Source organism: Anopheles gambiae, chromosome 3 (genome assembly GCF_943734735.2).
Source record: "Anopheles gambiae chromosome 3, idAnoGambNW_F1_1, whole genome shotgun sequence".
NCBI lineage: Eukaryota > Metazoa > Arthropoda > Insecta > Diptera > Culicidae > Anopheles > Anopheles gambiae.
Genome location: NC_064602.1, coordinates 35,228,225 through 35,241,601, shown reverse-complemented (window position 1 = coordinate 35,241,601; position 13,377 = coordinate 35,228,225). Strand labels below are relative to the sequence as shown.

The 13,377-nt window shown below is 47.4% G+C and overlaps 1 protein-coding gene across 6 annotated transcripts in view; it reads left to right on the top strand.

Moving 5' to 3' along the window:
* Positions 1–13,377, top strand: part of LOC1271382 (fibronectin type-III domain-containing protein 3A) — a 60,311-nt gene that overhangs the window by 14,796 nt on the left and 32,138 nt on the right. Inside the window, exon 1 of one of the 6 annotated variants that reach the window (XM_061659194.1) lies at positions 3,743–8,589. The exons of 2 other annotated variants lie outside the window; for them this stretch is intronic. The gene's annotated coding sequence lies outside the window, so the exon portion shown is untranslated. Of the gene's footprint in view, positions 1–3,742; positions 8,590–13,377 lie in introns of those variants that run through there. 3 more of the 6 variants (XM_061659197.1, XM_061659196.1, XM_061659195.1) reach the window with 3 other exon arrangements.

Genomic DNA, 13,377 nt, shown 5'->3' with positions numbered 1-13,377 from the left:
CAGCAGCACAAACAACATTGTTTCCATCCGCCATTTCAAGGCCGTTGACAATACTTGTGGGCGTGTGTGTGTGTGCGAGTGTTGATGGAACAATCCTGTGGAAAATGATGCTTTACTGCTTGTGCATCCGTTCGTTCCAGAGTTTTGCCCGTGTGGCAATCAAATGGTGAGGGATTGGGTGTGTCGGTGGGCGGGCGGGCGGCGGACTTCATTGCAATTGCACACAGTTGCAAAACTGCATTTGCTAGTAAATGGCAAGCGCAAGAACACTAGAACACTGGGAACAAAAAGCTGTCGTCGACGCTGTTTGTGGTGCTAAAGAACACTTCCATTGGCCTTGACAGTAAGTTGGCTGCTGATAATGAATGTCTGTCACCGTATAGTAGTGTTGTGTTCTGTGAATGTTTCCTATAGTTTATTTCATATTAGAACTTAGTGATGAGAACTTACATGAATCATGAAGACCAGTGACTCTTGAATGATTCATATAATTCTTTAAAAACTTATAACTGTGCAAAGATTCATATATTCCCCGGGATTCGTTCGTAATCGTTCACGAACATACAGGGGTTTCCAAGTCAGTTTTGATTGTAAACATTGTTATTCACCGCATCCAAAATGTTTTTTCAACAGCTGCCTAATGGTTTATTTGTTTCAAAATGAAATTTCAGTTTCAACACATGTTTTTCAACACATAACAAAGAGCTGTCAAACTCAATCCAGCTTGAGACGTGTTGAAAATCATGCTGTAGATTTTAAAAATTATTATGATGGAAATTAATTGTCAGATCGATGTGGAACAACATTTTGCATGCGGTGAATAATAATGTTTACATTCGAAACTGACTTGGAAAACCTTGTAAAGCGTAATAAATCCCTAAAGATTCGAGGATATCACAAAATTCGTATGATTCTTAAACGACTCATAAATGTTCAAAGATTAATAGTTAGATTCTCAGAAGCGGTCACAAAGTTTCAGTGGAATGAATCGCTAAAGCTTCATGAATATTTTAAGATTTATATGATACTGAAAAGACTCATGATCCTCCATTGACTCATGATTATCTAAGAGATCCTTTGAAGTTGGTACGATCTTTCAATGGAATGAATTTCTAAAGATTCATAAATTAATTAAGATTTATATAATTCTTCAAAGACTAATCAATGTTAAAGGATTTCAGAATAGTCAGAGATACTTGGAGGAATCTTTGAACAGGGCTGAGAGAACCGAAGATCTTAGATTAGAAGATTTGGATGACTTCAAAGTCTCGTAGATTTGAACAAAGTGTGAGCTTCAGATTGAACGACCCAATTTGAAGATTCATTCAAATTCATCAATTAGTATCACTGTTACCCAACTCAATAACGTAGCCTCTTTCCAATTTGCGACGGCTCCATGCACTCCTCCAGTGAGTACTGGGTCTCTTTGCGATAATTTTAAATCATTTTAGAGTTGCATTTTCTTCTCTATTTTGTTACCCCTTGCTCTCATTTTACTAGTGGGTGTGCCTGCGGAATCGAGCAACAACTCCAAGACACACACACATTACTGCCGGGTGAACAACATCTTGGTGTCTCCAGTGCCGAAAATGTCTGTACCGGCGAAGGGCGCAAGGAAACGGCAGTTAACGCTTGAGATGTATTACATCAGTGTGTGCCTCATCTGCGCTGGCAATCGATGGCCACTCATACCAATGCCAAAGCCATTGGGAAGGAAGCGAGATGGGTAGATACTTCTTGCCCGATTTACTGCATTGTGAACTGTATCAGCCCATTCTGTCTGTGTAATCTTGTGTGTGCTGGTTGCTACGGTATTTGATGTTGTGTTCCGGATCTCGTTACCCGGTGCACACGAATGCACTGCCGGCCAATTGGTGTTTGTTACGGTGGTGTTAGGAAGACGAGCTTCTTCGCTGGCAGAATGTGTGGTTTGGACGGTTTGTTTGCGCACTTCGCGATTGCACAAGCAGCGACCACCAAAACCAACGTTATTCCGAGTGTCCAAGTGGTCCAGAAATGACTTCACGAGGGGGGTCAGTTCCCGATTTTGTACACGCACGCACACAGTACCAGATGTATCTGGAGATCCTCTTTCCCTCTCTCGCTCTTTTTATCACACCAATTGACGTTGGTCTCTGTCTTGTGCTCCGTTCGGCCAGCCGATTCATTGCACTGGAATGTGGTTGCATTGAGCTTAAGAGACACACAGGCTGACATCATGCACCGTTGCTGCTGCTGGTGCATTCACAAACACACATAGACGAACCGGGGGCACACACTATCGAATTGGCTATAGCGCGCGATGTGGTGACGTTTGTCTGCCCAGAGTGTGTCGTCCGCGCTCGCGCCGACCTCTCCGGCGGATATAGCGGGGCCGCTGTGATTACATTCCGTCTAATTGAGTTCGCCGTCAATTAGTCAGTCAGGCTGGCAGTGGGACAGCGCATTAAAAGACAACCACCACTAGTGCCCGAAGGCGCACTGCTCAGAGCCACCATGCCCCAGTGTTGTGAAGTGAAATCAAATCAAAACTATTTCTAAAAAAAAAAGAAATGGAACGATAGCGCGGCCAGACCGAAACGTGTCCAGCATGAGTCGTACGTGTGTCTCTGATTCTTTGTTCTCCATGGAAGGGCCATCCATTTTCGCAACAATTATTTGTTAATTGTTGTTGAAAGCTCTCTTGCAACGGGAGAACAAAAACGAATTATGTTCGCCCATTTGTCATGCGTTCTGAGTGTGGGTGTGTGCTGCTTTTTTTCTGCTCATTTCGTTTCGTCTTGCGATCTGCTTTGTTGTGCTTTCCATTTTCCTTCCTTATTGAGATGAACGGAGAAAGAGGGAAGAGGCGACGGTTACAAATAAAACATTTTCTAAACAAAACAGTGCTGCTGTTGATGGGTTTTTAGACTTCTTCTGCACCATCATGTTGATGATGATGAAACTATGCAACGAGCGAGGGAGAAAGCGAACGTCGCCCGCTCGACTCCTCTCGCACGCAGCAGGCGCAACCCTGGCTGGAAAAAGGAAGTGACTGTATCGCTGGAGAATGCGGTGCCCTAAGCACATCGGCGGAGGGTTGCATACCAAGAAAACTGATCCAGTGAGAGAGGATCACCAACACCACTCACACACGTGCGCAAGTCACTGCTGCGTATGCGCGCGCGCCGGGCCGTGTGCCGCGGTGTGCGTGATCAAGCGCGGCATTCTAGCGAGAGCATAAAAATGCTTCTCTAGAGTTTGCTGTGTGTGTGTGTTGGTGTTCGAGTGAGATGTTCTCTCTCTCTATCTCCCCCTATTTCTCCCTCTCTCTTTCTAACGCTGCCTCACCATGCGACGTCCGCGCTGTCGTGGCATAATCTTCTGTCCCTCCCTTTCATGTCCTTCTCCTGCTCCTTCTCATGTCTGTGATGAATTCTCTCATCACGCCTCACTGTCTCTCACTGTACTGTGAGAAGCATCTCACTAGCGTAGAACCAAAATGAGAGAGAGAAGCTTTGAGAGAGGCAAACTCACTGTTTTGCTCCATCTCACTCTCTCCTTTGTCATCACGCATGCCAAGGGGTGGTTTTGTTTATGCGCGCCGCCACTCGCTCTCTCTCTCTCTCTCTCTCTCTCTCTCTCGTTCGCTCTCACCCCCAATAGGGATGAGAGAAGATGGCGACGTCGGAGAGTGATTTTTTTTTATTCAGATTGGAAAGTGGCCAACCACCACCACCCTTAGGGGTGATCCGCTCACGCAGCAGTTGCAAGTGACGTGTGCGCACGAACACACATAGTTTTGTTTTATTTTTTATGTTGGGTTCCGTTCGTTGTTGGTGTTGTGTTGCGTTGTCTCTTCGTGAAGTGAGCAGCGTGAATTTGTGTATCACGACAGCGCGTGGCGCATCGTTTGTCTTTTTTGTGTGTGAAGAAAAATTTGGTAAAAAACGGTTTCTTTTTGTGTGTGTGTGTGTGGGAAATTGGAGAAGAATTTGAAGAATAGTTTCGTTGTCCAGTCCACATTCCATCACCCATCAACCGCAGTGAGGACCGACCGCGTTGCGGGGATGTGAAGCGTGTGAGGAGGGACACAACCACACACGCACACACACACACACTGCAGTAGTGTTAGTGGCCCAGTAGTACATTGCTGACAGTGTTGCTGCCGCATTTTCGTATTACAATTGTACGGATTTTGATGTTCCATTATTTGTTAGTTATTGCTAAACTGCCCAAGCGACGGCCACTACCCTTTTACATTAGATATGTGTGCAGTTAGTTGGTGGCACCCTTCCAGAAGCTCCCTGCGTTTGTGTGTGTGTGTGTGTGTAGTGTGAGTGCGTGGAGATATTTCGATGCGCGATCGGCGGCGCACGCGAGGGAGTGGGTCGTGACACAAACGTTGCGCGGCCGGGCCGTGTGGAGCGCGATCGACGCCACCTCGCCACCCGTCATCTAAGTCTCCCAGTGTGTGAGAGAGTCTGTTACTGCTTGGAGAGAGACAGAGAGAGCTGGCCGACCGCGATTGCACCCGCGGGGTTCCCCTCGGTTAGGGTGGTGGTGGTGGTGGTGGCGGGTGTGCCAGAGCTCTCGGTCGGTCGGTTTAGCGTCGTCGTGGCACAAGCGCACAACAAAACCAGACAGCCGCCGTACGCCGTGGTTGGTGCGCGCGTTTATTGTTAACCCTGCGTTTTGGCATCTGATTTTCCATCCAATCCCCCCCTTTCCCTTAAAGGGGACCGTTTGCGTGCGTGTGTGAGTGTGATTGAGATAAAAAGAGAAAAAGTGTATGTGTGTGTGGGAGGAAAATAAACGGAAAATTTTGCGTTGTTTGGAAGGAAAACGCGCACTGTGCGTGTGTAACAAGTAGGAGAGAAAAAGGGGTTCCGTTGTGGTGTAGCTGTGTGTACACGCCGTCGTGCAGTCGCAGATGAAGGAGAAAAGAAAATGCAGCAACGGCGAACGTAGAAAAGTGAACAGCTTGAAAGAGTGTTAGACGGTTGGCAACAGTTTAGTGGAAAAGTATGAAAATGGTTGCCTTCTTTCGATGAAATCAAAGCTAAAGTTTGCGGTGAAGATGTGCTCCTAGTGGCCTCGTTTTTTGGGGGGTTGCCGGTGGGTTTCCGACGATCGTGTAATGCCCGATCTGATCGCGCAAGAAGCCCCGGAGAGAACACTTCTAACTCCAACAGACGCAGTGTGTTCCGTTGGTTGCCATTGTTTTGGCTAGTTCAGCGAGGGGTGCAAGAGCCGCTAATTGGCCAAAAACTATTACGTGAAGCGCAGAGTGCGGTCGATTGGCAATGAGGGGTGGAGAAGTGAAAGATCGGTGGGAGGCTTGGGATATGGATAATTGCAACAATTATTGTTGTGCTTTTTGAGTCTTGGTGGTTCAGTTTTCGTTGTGTGTCTGGAGGAGTGTAGCGGAAGGTTGTCTGCTCGGTTTGTTTCTTCTCTTTTCCTTTTTTCCGCTTTGATCCCGTCTAAAAAAAAGTAGACCACTAGGGGATTGGCCGAAAACGGGAAAACACCCAACCAAGCCAGCCAGCCAGCAGCAACGGGGACGGGACAGGGGTCGAATCGATCGAATGCCGTCGAACTTTCGTTTTCGCTTGCTTTTGTTTGTTGTACGTTAAAACATATTCGCGCTTGCTGGCAGGAAAGATACAATCATCCCTTCCCCCGGTGCAGTGCTGGACACAGACACACACAGAAGCATAAACAGCAAAAAGAGAAGAAAACAATCCACATACACACAGAGAGAGACTGCCAGCGACTTGAAGACGTGGAAAAGCGGTGGCAGCGCGCACACTGGCCAACGCACTTGGGGTTTGGGGTGGCTTTTTGTGCCGTTTTTCTTTAGCCTTTGCCGCGACTTTTCCATTCACCACCACCACCACCACTTCTCCAATGCCGAATCATATCGCCGTTTGTGGCTGTGTGGTGTGGCCTCTTGTGAGGAAGTTGACCTCTTCGCTTGCATGTTTCTGTGGCAGTTTTTCTTTCTTCCCTTCTCCTCCATTGTAGTTGACTGTGTGTGTGTGTGTGTGGTCCATTCGAGAGATGGAATTAAGATGAGGAGAGTTGGTGCTTTTCCTTCTGCCCCCTTTCTATGTCGTTGTTTTCGCCGCTTTTCCGCCTCCAATCCCCTTTTTCTTGAAGACGCGCGGCCGAGTGGCTGGCAAATGAAGTTTTCCGCTCTTTGAGCGAGTGGGCCTTTCCGCTCCCTCTCTCCATGGTGCATCTGTATTGCATGTAAGACACAAGTGCATCTCCCCCCCCCCCTCCTCCAGGAAAGACATGCACACACCGAAACACGAACGCGGCGGGATGTGAAAGCAGATTCAGCAGCTCTCCATAGTTTCCACTGCCGCCACCGCTGCTTCGCGGTGAAGATGTGAAACTCTGCTGACGAGTGTGTGTGTATGTGTGTGTGCGTGTAGCTGGAAAACGGCTGGTGCTCCAAATGGGGGTACGATGTCAAGCCGGTGGAAAAGCGGGAAAATCCGGGCGGAATGGTGGAAGATAAGAAGCAGCAAAAGACGGTGGATCAGTGGAAGCTCTCTAACACAGACACACACACACACACACAGAGAGGCGTATGCAAACATTGCTTCAGATATGGGTGTAAAAAAGGGCAGAGAGGGAGATAGAGAAAGAGAGAGAGAGAGAGACAGTGAGAAGTAACAAGCAGGTTTAAAGTCCACGATACAATACAGGAAGCGTGCAGGGTTAACTGAGTCATTTTGCGATGTTAGTTGTATGCGTTTTATCGTTCACGAGATGAGTTCTGATTTCTACCAAGTATTTATATGGGCTGAATGTGACCTTCGACCTCTCTGATGTGATGCAAATTTGTCCGATGTATTAAACATTATCTTTTAATAATTTTTAGACATTCTGTTTTCAATTTTTGGAAGGTAAAGAGGTTTGGGAGGACTCTGGACTCTGTTAAGAGTTTTAACGAGTAAGAGCAAAAGAGAATTTATATTCATTTCTTTTGCTTTTTTATTTGACACTTGTCTCAAATGAACTGCTTTGGTGCAGTGTGTTGCGTGGTAGTAGTACTAGAAGACGTAAAATGAGCTTTTATGTATTATTTTAAGCAGATGGAGCTATTTATTATGCTTTTATAACTCCTTTACCTTCCCAAAAATCCATATTTGCGATCAAAGTTAGAAAAATCAAATGGACATTTATTCACACTTTGCACTGTAGAAAAGAAACGTATCAAAAATCATATTGAATAGCTAGAAGAGATCATTTGGAGCTACGAGTATGTCGCTACCGTTAAAATGCCCAACTCACAACGCAACATGACTCGATAAAACCCTGCAAAGATCAGCAGGAAGCCCAGAAGGACACCCACAAGCAGACACGCCGAACAAGACAACACAAGGGGAGGAAAAATCGACAACAACAAAATACAAATGCAACGACCTTTTTTTCGTGATTACACAGTTTGCTTGAGCTTAGACATAGTGAGAGAGAGAGAGAGAGCGAGCGTCTTATGTGTTGTTTTTATCTTCGATACTGCTGCCGCTGCTGTTGCTGCTTGTCTTTTGGAGTACGTGGCGTAGCTGCAGACTGTAGGAATGTCAACTATGTGGCCCTCTGTTGAACGTTTTTGTTCGAGGGATTGGTGGTGCATTGAATAGTATCTTATGCAATTTTGTTGGAATTCAAATCTCTGCTAGAGATGGCAGTGGATGTGATTCATCATCATCATCATCATCTGCTGTTGGGGAGCTTCCCAATGGTTTGCACAGACAAGATCTCAGATATTGGGTTTGTGCTTGTTCAGCCACTTCAGTAGTGTGTCTTCTGTCGCTCTTGTTTAGTGACTTCGTTTTGTGTTGCGGATGACAAATCCACAGAGGTGTGTGGAACCAGAAGCGGATGTTTACTCAGTTGCTGTCTCGCAGCAAGGCAGCAAGGCATGGTTCGTGCTGTAAGTTTGGTGTGTACGTGATCCCGAACTCGCGGTGTGTGTTTACTCGCATCAACATCATCGCCATCACGACAGATGATTCGATTGCGGGGTTTTCCAGGTTCTCAAATCCATTAGATAGAGAGGTGGGGGATTTGTGTTTTTAGTTGTTGCTTTGGATTGTCGCCCGCTCGGTGTGTATTTGTTGTGTTTGGTAAGAATTTCAAGATACAAAGCTCGCTCTCTTGCTCTTCCTCGATCGTATGCACTCTCTCTCTCTCTCTCTCTCTCTCTCTCTCTCTCGCGATCTATGCCACGATTCGGAATCGACCAAATCCCAACAGAGAGATGATCCGCGCGATGATCGCCGCTTGTTTCTTTCAAACGCAGCGACCACCACTCTCCGCGATCGATATTTGAGAGCAACTGAAACACACAAAAACAAAAAAAAAACATTGTGCTGCAGTGGCGCAATTGTCGACTGCCTCCCATCTTGCCCCCACATTACCCCCACCATCGCCGCGCGGCTTATGCTTTTCGTGAGAGAGCAAGTTGATGTCGCGCCGCAGTTGCCGGGTCCGCGACGGGTTGGCATTCCGTATTCGTGGCACTTCACACGAGGCGATCGCAGGCGTGCGCGCGACTCTAATGCTCCTCTCGACCAGTTCTCTCTGTTTGTAAGTGTGTGTCTGTGTGTAGTACGCGAGTTTTTGAAAAGTTCGATCGTCCCGTGGGGTTTTTGTTTCAAGTTTTTCGACTGTGGGGACCCTAACAGCCCCGTCCGGGGGCGATGATAAGCGGTGGATTGCTTCTTGGTCAAAGATCAGTGCCCGTGTGTGTGTGTGTGTGTGTGTGTGTGTGATTCCCAGTGTCAAAAGTGTATCACATCCGAAGCGAGATATGCCGAGGAGAAGGTTTCTGTTGTAAAGCCTGAAGAAGGCCGCCCTTTGACCCCAAAAAATGAGGTCCAACTGTTCAACGCGCGTGATTCGTGTCGTGCGTTTGAAGCTGTTCGGCACATCACAGAAAGACCTCTCTCCACACACACACACACAACTTGAAGATGGCAAATTTTGTTCCGGCTGGCGAAAAAGGCATCTCCCTTTTTCGCGCTTACTATTGTTGCTGCTGCTGTGGTTCATCATCTCTCTCGTGTGTACGCCGAAGATACTAGAAAAAGGCAACGTCCACCTTGTTGGCTGGAGGAGGCCTGTTGGTGCGAGGGGAAAGACTCGTTGTGTTACTGTTTTGTTGGTTAGTTATTTCTTTTACCCCGTGGCGTAAAATGCTGCTGCTCCTCTCCCCAGGTTCCTCCCATATTCTCATACCAGGGGTTGGTCGCTTGTTGTGAAATTATGACTTACACCGCCATTCGGGGCCCCTGCTGACTACTGCGCCGCTGCTCTATTGTTGTGTTGTGGCAGGGGAGAAGGTTGGGGATGGAGGGGAAGGAGGTCTGCTGGAGCAATTTATGCTCGCTCTAGTGATGGCGCGTTGGCACACCAGAGTGTTGTGGTGCGCTCTCTGTACTATTGTGTGTATCGGTGCAGTAGTAGTAGTGGTGGTGGTGTAGTGAATGTAATGGCATTTAAAGATCACAGTGGTATCCCCTCACAGCTTCTCCAAGGGAGTCAGACAGAGAGAGAGAGAGAGAGAGAGAGAGAGATAAAAAGAGAGGGATGAAAATGATAGAGAGAGATAGAGAGATAGAATAGGATAGAAAAGGGTGAGCAAAGGAGAGAAAAAATGACAACGTCGATCGTGGAGTGTTTAAGGAGAAGACCGAAGAAGAAGGGTCTGAGGGGGAGGGAGATAGTGAAGGTGATCTTTTGGCCTGTTGCTGCTGCTTCACATTGTTGTCGTGGCGTTCTTTTCTTATCCAATTTGCTTATTAAGTCCCAAGTCATTCATGCAAATTTCCCTCTCCCTCTCTTTCTTTTTCTCTCTTCCAAGGGGAAAGGAGAGGGACTGTAAGCTAGAGGATATTGCGACAGTATAGAAGGATAGAAGAGAGTGTTTTTGTTGTTTTTGTTGTTGGTTGGGTTCCTTGATTGTTGGTGGTGAACATGATCGCAATGCTACGCCTGTTGGCTGCCCGTTTGTTGGCCCATCTCGCGACTTTATGAATCACACCAGCGTTCCAGTGCGCGACCTGGTGCTGTGGGACCGTGTTGTTAGATGGTGTGAGTGTCTGCTTGTTGCATAAATGCTGTATTTGTGTGTGTTTGTGTGCCGGTGCCAGCAATGAAATTAGAATGACGATTAACGAGTTTGAACGAATGCAGTGGTTTATCTATTTGTTGCGACATTTTTGTTGTTGCGTTTTTTTGCCACAAACGTCCTAAAACCCTTTCCTCCCAAAAGGGAAAAAGGAGAAGTTGCAATCAGCATCATCGTCATCAGCAGCAGCAGACAGCAGTGCAGCCGCCCCTTGGTTGGTGGGGACGGAAAAAAGAGCAATTTGGCTGAGTTTGTTGTATTGCTGTTCTGAACTGGACAGAGGACATATTGAGCTGAATGTCTGTGTGTGTGTGTAGCTGTGGAAATGCGCAATGTGGATTGTGGACCAGACGAGTCCACGTGAAGGACACGTGGAGGAGTAAAACGGGTGGAAAAACCCGCTCACTCGGGTTGTCTCTCCTTTGCGCCACAGTGAGTGGTTGAAGAGGTTGTTCTTGCTGTTGTGGCATTTAATTACTTCGGGTTGTGTCTGGACTGGGGGGTTTTCAAACGTTCCAATGTCCAACCCCAAAATGCCAAAAACACAAAACGGCAATTGAATTCGACAGTGTTTTTTTTGCAATTTCCTATCTCTTTCTCCACTTCATGCGTGGTATTTGCATTTTTAAAGCACAACGCGGCTTAAGTCGGTCAGCACTTTTGTTGTTGTTGTTGTTGTTGTTGTTGCTGTAACCCTTCAGATTTCACCCCCTCACTCTATGCTTATGCTTGTTCAAGTGTGCGCTAGTGATCGAAGTAATAACAACGCACACGAGCAACACACAGAAAAAAGCACACAACAGCATTATCCACTTGAAGTGCAAAAGAGAGAAAGAGAGATACCGAGAGAAGCGAAATACGGCCAACGCAAAGAAAAGACAAACACACAGACACACATGCACTGCCACATACCGGATCGACCGACCGGGTGTGGAGAGCCACGCAGCCCCGAAAGTTCAATAAACTCCACCCGCAAAGTGGATAGCGAGCGGGGCCGCGTCTAAGGGGCGCGAGAGTAGGAGGGAGGGTGAGTTATTGGAGGGCTGGAGACTGGTTGAGATTTTGCTAAGTCCTGCTTTTCGCGTGTTTTTTTTATGCTACACCCCCACTCCCCTACCCCTCTCTCATGGCTGCACCAAAACCCGAACCCGTTGGTGGAGAAGTGGATGGCGCAAGAGAAGGCCTTCTCTCTTGCCCGCGCGTTGTTGTGTGCCACGTAACTGTTGCGATTTTTTGTTTAGCTACCACTGCTGCACAGCATAAGGGTTTGAAGGGAAGGGAGATAGAGAGAGAGAGAAGATGGTAAAAGCTCGCGACAATATAGAATGGAAAGGGAGGCAGACAGAAAGAGAGAGAGAGTAGAGAGATGTTGAAATGGGGAGTTCAGCTGTGGAATGTGCTTTTCATGAAGAGAAGAGACAGTTACAAGAACGGGTGGCATGGAACTGGATAAAAACACCGAAATCAGATACAAACACTATCAAGAAATATGTGTGTCTGTGTGTGTGTGCAACATACATACAGCAATGATTTTCTTGTTTCTTATTAAAAAAAATTACTTAATACCGTGTGGGAGTGGGAGCTTCACCCTTTCCTTTTTTGCGAATCTTTGACAAAGTTTTGTAATTCCACTATTTGTTTGGGAGTGGGTGGTTAAAGGCTTGGGGTTTTTGGTTAAGTTAATTTCCTTCCAACTCCAAACCAACCCCCCCGCTGTTCGAGCTTTTGCATGCGTGCGGGCGCGCACACATCTCTCACGCCCGTCGCATAGTGAGAAGAAGAAAAACCACCAAGCGGCGAACCTTTTGGCTCACCAGCACTGACAGACACACACACACACACACTTGTGGAGGGGGTGGTTGGCTCCAACTGTCGCTTCAAGCTGCAGTCAGTGTGTCTCTGTGTGTGTCTTTAGTGTGCGTACGTGCGTTGGAGCCCGTTTGTGTCGTTGCTCTGTTGCACATTCTTTTGTATCGGTCGCGTTTTTATGTGTGTGTGTGTATGTGTGTGGGTGAGATTGGTCTCTCTCTCTTTCTCTCTCTGTGTGTTGCGCTGTGTGTTTGATTAATGTTGCCACGTTTTAAGTAGTTTGCTGCTCCCTTTCCCTCCCAAAAGGGGGGTTCGATGAGTAGCAGCAGCAGCAGTTCGCCAAGTATAAGTGAGTGTGTTAAGATGGGGATGCAACTCCTAGCTGCAAGGCAGGCAGGCAAAAAAGGGTGGTCGAAGGGGGTGGCATGCACCAAAGCATACATTTCCCCTTCCCTTCGCTGGACTACCGGGGGTTGCTAGTGTGCGGCCTAGTTTCGCGCGAGCCGTATGTGTGTGTGTGTGTGGGTGCGTCAGTGTGCTTGTTGTATGTTTTGCTCGTTTTGCTTCTTCGCTTTGGAGAAGGTTTTCTGCAAAGATCGGCACATTCCTTTCATTCAAAATTGCCAATTGGAACCGTGCTCGCGTGTGTTTCTATGTGTGTGTGTGTGGTGAAGGAGAGAGGCATGGCAAGGGGGTTGATTTGAGGTGGCCAATGCAGTGTAGGGAACCAAGACAACCGGGGAAGGGTCTGCAAGAAGCACTGAGAAAGAGCAGCACACTGAACTATTATTGTCTCTGCTTGATGACGTGCTTGGACGACCAGTAGGATGGTTGGTAAAGGGGCAGTATAAAGGGTGCTAGGAGAGTGGGCCCGGGGAGTAGTGGTGGTGCAGTTTGCACTTTGGAACGATACAATAATGATATTGTAGGGACTTTTGTGCGAAGAGCAGCAACAAACGCTCAAGAAAACAGGCTCGAAAAAAAACGCCCCTCTCTCTCTCTCTCTCTTTCTCTCTCTCTCTCTTTCTCTCTATCCTTGTCTCTTGTGTTGTGGTTTTCCCTCCTGCTACTGAGCACTAGAGCAGTCCACAGAAGATGCAGTGAAGAAGAAACACAAGTAAGCGAGCAGCAGCAGCAGCAGCATACAAGTTTTCGGTTGCTAAGGTTACCCTCCAAGTCGCCATGTCGCGAGGAGATGACGTCGATATGCTGCGCGGCGGCTGCTGGTCTTTACTAGCTCGCCCTCCTGTTAGGGGGAGCCTGCTCCAAACCCCCCGAATTCGCTCCGCTCGTCCTTTGTTCGTGGCGTCCTCATCGCTCGCACTGCTGCATGTTGCCAATCGTGGATTGGGAAATCTGCACGGCGCGAATGGAAATTCCATCGCAAAGCCGACTTATGGGGTTTTTTTGAATTTGCAACACATCTCCCGAAAGGC